We start from the raw sequence: 7,446 nt of genomic DNA on the forward strand, positions 1-7,446 counted from the left end.
TAGCCACGGCTGCTGTGATTGCTTTGAAACTGGTGAGGAGGAATGTCAGGAGGAGGTGGAGGAATGGGCTCTTCTTCTGTGGAAGTGGATCCGTGTTTTTGCTTTGGGGAGTTTGGACGCTGGAAGTGAGACTGCCCTGGGGGGGAGTGACTCTGGTGGCTGAATTGGAACTAGACTGATGGGGACCTGGAGTATCTACCCTAGCAGTTCTGCTGGTTATAATGGAGCCAGGGAATGAACAAGAAAATATTGAGTTTTTAATACACACAGGAGCAACATATTCTGTTTTAAATCAAGCCCTAATACATGTAGGAGATGAGTACATTATGGTAAAAAGGGCAACTGGCCAAAGTGAGAAGTCATACTTTTGTAAACCATTAAAATATCAATTGGGAAAACAATGGGGCATCCATAAGTTTTTGTTATATGCCTAACTCCTGATTCGGAGAAAACTCCAGGAACAAACTTACCAACAAAGTTTTCAGGCTGACAAGCAGGTATTCTTTATTGCGGCACCAGGAGACACAGGGAATAGCTCCTCCTAACGTGTGTCCCTGTATTGCTACACAACCTGCCCTTATATAGTCACTGGGCATACATGCATATTCATGAGGTTATGTATGGATTACATTATTTTCCAGAAAGTTCCCCACATGAGTACAGAATTGTGGTGGTGGTCTCTGAGGGTTGTCTACTTCTTCGAATAATCTTCATCACTTCTGGTAGTCTTTGAAGCACGCGCAGTAGATGCTTATACCAGCTTAATTGGTACGTTAACAACACAGACATAATAATCCTCCTGTCCTTCTAGTTATCAGTTACTTTAACTGCAGCCCATCCTGGACCCCTGCCGTTCCCAGATACTCCTTATCCTTGCATCCTGTTCTTCTAGCCTGTTTTTCTTATATTCATTTTGTATTAAGGTCATAGGGCCTAAAACTATGTCAACTATAACAGTTTATCTTATACAAGAATTCTCAGTATGTTCTCTAGCTGTTCTCTACTTTTTTTTTCTGTGCATCATGCACCTCAGTAATTTTCCATTGTTACTGTTACAAAGCCATCAAACTTAACATTACTTAAAACTGATTCTAAAGGTTTATATATTCCATTTTGTAATGTTGTGCCCCCCCCTTGTCTTACTCCCCAAAAGGTCTTTTGGGGGGAGATTTGTTAGAACACTTGAGAGCGACCACTACCTTCAAGGGAAGCAAGATCCCTTTAAAAGTAAATGACCAGCAGTATATAGAGATGTTAAGCTTAGTTTTGGTTACTAACCACGTCGAGGAAAAAGTCAGGGAAGATATACTGGATCAGGTATTCCCAGGAGTATGGGCCACGAATGTAACTGGAAAAGCCAAAAATGCACCCCCAATACAGATTAAGCTCAAGGAGGGAGAACAGCCAGTCAGGATTAAACAATACCCCCTAAAAAAGGATGATAGGGAAGGAATTTGTCCAATAATTGAAAACTTCCTACAGCTAGGACTGCTAAAAGAGTAACAATCTGATTTTAACACCCCTATTTTACCTGTTCGTAAACCTCATGGGTCGTACCGGGTGGTACAGCTTGGAGGCAGTGTTCTCACAGGAGAATGCATAATTGGTACATAAACTCTGAATAATCCTGAAAGATACAGCAAGGCCATGAGAGGCCTGAAGAAGCTTAAGTAAGCAAGAAGAAGCTGGAATTCACTGAGCTAATGAGAACTGTTGACTGTTGGCAAGTTTTTGAGGTCAAGTTCTCACACCAGTGCTTAACCAATTATATGTCAGTCACTAAGGGTCTTCAAGACATGTATCCAATCATAATATGACAAATCAGTGTAAGCCCATGTAAGAAATAGTATATAAGGAGTTAAGGCTTTGTAATAAATTTCGCAATCGCTTGATCACATTGATCATCTCTGCGTTGTCCGTGACTCCCACGTCAACAGTACAGGACTTATGGGCTGTTAACAAAATAACTGAGTTGTTACTGTAGTAGCAAATCCATACAATTTACTTACATGCTTAACACCAGAGCTGACTTTGTTTACCGTTCTAGGTTTGAAGGATGCTTTCTTTTGCCTCACTCTCCATGAAGCCAGCCAGAAAATCTTTGCATTTGAATGGGAAAGCCCTAAGAGTGGGTGCAAAACTCAGCTCACTGAGGCGGTGTTGCCTCAGGGATTTAAGAACAGTCCCACCCGGTTTGGAGAACAACTTTCAAAAGACTTAGAGTCCTGGGAAGCCCCACCAGAAGAAAGGAAGTTATTGCAGTATGTAGATGGCATCCTAATAGCTACCCAGACAGAAGAGGCCTGTGTGGCCTGGACGGTAAGCCTCTTAAACTTTCTGGGACTCCAAGGGTACAGGGTAACAAGGAAAAAGGCTCAGGTGGTGAAACTGAAAGTGATTTACCTGGGCTATGAGGATAGCTTTGAAAAATGGACTTTGGGGCAAGATCGTAAAGAAGCAATATGTCAAACCCCAAACCCCCAGACAATAAAGGAACTGTGGACCTTCCTGGGTATGATAGGATGGTGTAGGTTGTGGATTTACAAGCATGGATTGCATGTAAAGACTCTGTATGTAATCTTTGCCAATGGAAACAGAGACCTCCAGTGGACAAAGGAAGCCACACGGGTCTTCGACCAGCTGAAAAATGCTCCAGCTCTAGGACTTCCAGACGTGAGTAAACCATTCTTTCTGCTCTCCCATGAGAAACAAGGGATTGCCCTGGGATATACTAGCATAGGATTTGGGTCCATACCAAAGAGCAGTTCCTTATTTTTCTAAGCAGTAAAACACAGCAGCCAAAGGTGGCTGGGGTGCTTCAGAGCTGTCGCAGCAGTTGTACTAAACATCCAAGAAGCACGCAAATTCACCTTGGGCCAGAAAATGACTGTACTAGTGTCCCATACAGTGTCCGCAGTGCTGGAGGTGAAAGGCGGGAACTGGCTTTCCCCACAAAGGTTTCTGAAATATCAAGCCATCATGGCGGAACAAGATGATGTACAGAGAGGGGTAACTAACATTGTCAACCCAGCTTCTTTCCTCAGTGGAAACGAAGGAAAACTGGTACACCACGATTACCTGGAGACTTGTCCTGGGTTCAGCAGTAGCAGTCATTTTTCTCCTTTTTGGTATCTGGTGCAGTGCAGTGTTTTGACTTTCGGCCTGGGAACAGAGCTGATAGCGATGTTTTGGTTTGGCCAAGGACTTTGTGAGTCTCATGCTCTGCCAGGGAGGAGGGGAAGCCAGGAGGAAGCAGAGACAGGACACCTGACCCAAACTGACCAAAGAGGTATTCCATACCACAGCACGTCACACCCAGGATGTAACTGGGAGTGAGCCGGAAGGGCTGGGAGACTGCAGGGCTGGAGGAGGTATCGGTCGGTGCTTGGTCAGGCTGAGAGGGGGCAAGTTATGGGTCGGCTGGTGCTGAGGTGTTGTATTCTCTTCCCTTGTTATTTCCTTTATCATTATTATCACTGGTGGTAGCAGTAGTGATTTGTGTTATATCTTAGTTACTAAACTGTTCTTATCTCAACCCGTGGGAGTTGCATTCTTTTCGATTCTCCTCTCCGTCCCTCCAGGAGCAGGGGGAGGGAAAGAAGGGGGGGAGTGAGTGAACGAGTTACCTGACTGGGTTTAAACCACGACAAGACTATTGAGGTCACATATTCCAGTCATCCGTATCTGAAAGATACCTCTTTAGGTGACACGGAAACCTGGTTTACTGATGGGAGCATCTATGTCATCAGTGGAAAATGACATGCTGGATATGTAGTTATCACCTGCAGAGAGGTAATAGAATCTGGACCTTTGCCAATAAACACCTCTGCACAAAAGGTGAAGCTGATTGCGCTGGCTAGAGCCTTAGAAATAGTGAAAGAAAAGAATATAAACATCTGTACAGACTCAAGATATGTATTTGGGATCCTACATGCGCATGGAGCCATTTGGAAAGAAAGAGGACTGTTGAACTTGAAAGGGAAAAACGTCAACCATACACAAGAAATAGTGAGACCTTTGGAAGCAGTCCAACTGCCTGAGAAGGTAGCAATTATGCACCTCAAGGCACACCAGAAGGTGAGCTCAGAATTAGAAGAAGGAAATGAACTGGCGGATAGAGAGGGAAAAGAAGCAGCAAAAGGTGAGATAGTGGTTGAAGGAGATTTAATTCCTGATGGGAAAATTTCCCTGGAATGTAAGCCAAATTGCAACAAAGATGACCAAAAATTAATCACAGACCAAGAAGCAATATTCAGTGAGGAGGGGTGGGCCTGCATAACACAGGAAAGAATAATTGTCCCCTCCTCTGTGTTATGGTCACTAATAAGGAATGAGCATCAAAAAACACACTGGGGGGTAGATGCCTTATATAAATATCTAACCAGGCAAATTGTATCTAGAAACTTGTATACTACAGTATGGCAGGTGATTCTACCATGTGACCTTTGCCTCCAGACTAATCCTAAAAACACTCCCAAGCTTGAGATGGGTCAAACTGGGAGGGGCAATGGACAAGGACAGCAATGGCAGATCGACTTCACAGAACTGCCAAGAGAAGGTGGGTATAGGTATTTGTTGGTATTAACGGATACCTTTTCAGGTTGGCCGGAAGCCTTTCCAGCTAGAACTGTGAAATCTCGAGAAGAAACACAATCGGTGCTAAGGACATATGCCTCGATACAGAACAAGGCATCTGTCCTTTTGAAGTCCATCCAGGCAATACTCAAAGCACTGTACTTGTATATATTGGCCAAAGCTGTGTGTGCTGAAGAACTGCTTGCGCTTTTATAAGGATAGATAATAATGAAACTGTAGCTGTTAAGAATAGTTCTAATCACTGTATTTATAATTTTGTTGAGATCACTGGGTGTGACTTTTCATATTTAGTACCAGTTGCATACCACCAATTGATAAAGTCTAATTACACAATGTACCACAAATTATCACCTACACCCATTGGGATGAACCCTACATTGGTAAGGCGATTAATAAAGCATCAAGACCTAATTAACATTTTGAAAGAGGTCTAGAAAAGTGGAATGAAATCTTTAATTACCATTCATCATGATATTGTCTTGTAGAAAAGGTTTTGGATTTTACCAGTATACAATCACAAGAAGCAGAGGGCTTCTTGTGGTTTGGGTCCTTCAAGACACAGTGGGCATCTTGTAGAAAAGGTTTTGGATTTTACTGGTATACACCCACAAGAAGCAGGGGACATCTTGTGGTTTGGGCATTCTTTCTGAAACCCTTAAAGTACAAACTGGGAAAACAAATAGGAATGCATAAATTTTTATGCATGCTAAATTCTCTAAAATATTTATTAGGGTAAGAAGCAACATTTAAAGAAGGCAAAATGGAATTCATAGTTAAAAAACAATCATTTAATTGCAGTTTTGAGTTTATCTTTAATTCAACAGAAAAGAAAAAGGAGGACCTCCCTGAAATAGAAGAAATCCTTAATCAGGTATATCTGGGAGTATGGGCATCTGAAATTCCAGGTAAGGCGAAAAGTGCTTTGCCTGTTCAAGTAGAAATAAAAAGGGGGGGGAAATGCCCAATTAGAATAAAACAATGTCCCTTAAAATTAGAAGACCAAAGGGAATAAAAAAAAAATTGTAAATTTTAAAATATAGATTATTAATTGAATGTGAATTGGAATATAATACTTCTATCTGGACAGTAAAGAAATATGCTGGGAAAAGTTGCAGATTGGTTCATGATCTCAGGGCAATCAACAAAATTGCAGAGGATATTTGTCCAGTAGTAGATAATTCCTATGATTTATTGACTAAATTGAATAATAATCAGAAATGGTTTGCCATCTTGGATTTAAAGGATGCTTTCTTTTGCTTACCATTGGCCAAAGAAAGCCAAAATTTATTTGCTTTTGAATGGGAAAATACTGACACAGGAAGGGAAACTCAATTAACTTAGACAGTATTACCTAAAGGGTTTAAAAACAGTCAAGCAATTTTTGGAAATCAGTTAGCACTGGAAGCAACCTACACAGATGGGGACTCTGTTACAATCTGTGGATGACCTGTTAATTGCTACAGAAAGAAAGGAAGAATGCATCCAGTGGAATTATTAAATTTTCTAGGACTGAATGATTATCGGGTATCCAATCAAAAGGCCAAACTAATCCAAACCCGAGTTTCCTACCTAGGATATGAAATAACAGGAGGACAGAGAGAACTTGGAGCTGCTAGAAAAGAAGCCATTTGTTAGACTCCACAGCCATCAACCGTCAAGATGCTCCGAACATTCCTGGGAATGACTGGATGGTGCAGACTTTGGATACATGATTATGGTGTTCTGGTAAGACCACTATATGAACTGTTGAAAGGAAACCCTCCCCTTTTAGAATGGACTGATTCAGCAGAGGGGGCTTTTAGAAATTTAAAAACAGAGCTAATGAGAGCTGCAGCTCTCTGACTTCTGGATGTGACTAAATCCTTTTGGCTATATTCCTATGAAGAACAAGGAATAGCTTTGGGGGTCCTTGCTCAAAAACTAGGACCCTATAGAAGGGCAGTGGCATGTTTTTCAAAACAGCTGGTTGAAGCGAGCAAAGGATAGCCCAAATGCCTAAGAGCTGTGGCGGCAGTTGTCATGAATATTGAAGAGGCTTGCAAATTCACCTTTAGTCAAAAAAACACTGTGCTAGTGTCCCATGTTGTATCAGCAGTCCTGGAACAGAGGAATCCCACTGGTTATCTCCTTAATGTTTTTTTAAAATACCAGACCACCCTTGTGGAACAAGATGATATAGAAATTGTGGTCACTAATGTTGTGAATCAAGCATCCTTTTTGCAGGAACGATCAACAGAACCACTAACACACGACTGCTTGGCCACTATAGAGACTCTATATTCAAGCCAACCAGATATGAAAGAAAAACCTCTGGAAGATGCTGATTCTTGGTTAACTGATGGTAGCAGCTTCGTGAAAAATGGTGAAGGAAAGGCAGGATATGCCATTACCACCTCTTAACAGATAATAGAAGCTAAACCTTTACCTGCGAACACCTTTGCCCAGAAGACAGAAATAATAGTGTTAACGAGAGCCCTGGAATTGGTTAAAGATAAAAGGATAAATATTTGGACTGATTCTAAATACACATTTGGTGTGGTACATGTACATGGTGCTATCTGGAAAGAACGAGGACTTTTGAACACACAAGGCAAACATATTAAACATGCTACAGAAATTTTACAGCTGCTGGAGGCTGTTCAGCTACTTGAAGAAGTAGCTATTATGTACTGTAAAGGACATCAACAGGGTGACTCTGATCAGGAAATCGGAAATAATTTGGCTGATTTTGAAGCCAAACGAGCAGCTGAACAATCTCAAATCATGTCCTTAATCCCTGACAGCAAACTAACAATTGAAAAATCTAAGCCTAGGTATTCAAAAGAGGACAGAAAATTGATTCAAGATCTA

The sequence above is a fragment of the Pezoporus wallicus genome, unplaced genomic scaffold (genome assembly GCF_028554395.1).
Source record: "Pezoporus wallicus isolate ANWC-B61680 ecotype Strahan unplaced genomic scaffold, APGP_CSIRO_Pwel_v1 contig_7105, whole genome shotgun sequence".
NCBI classification, from domain to species: Eukaryota; Metazoa; Chordata; class Aves; order Psittaciformes; family Psittacidae; genus Pezoporus; species Pezoporus wallicus.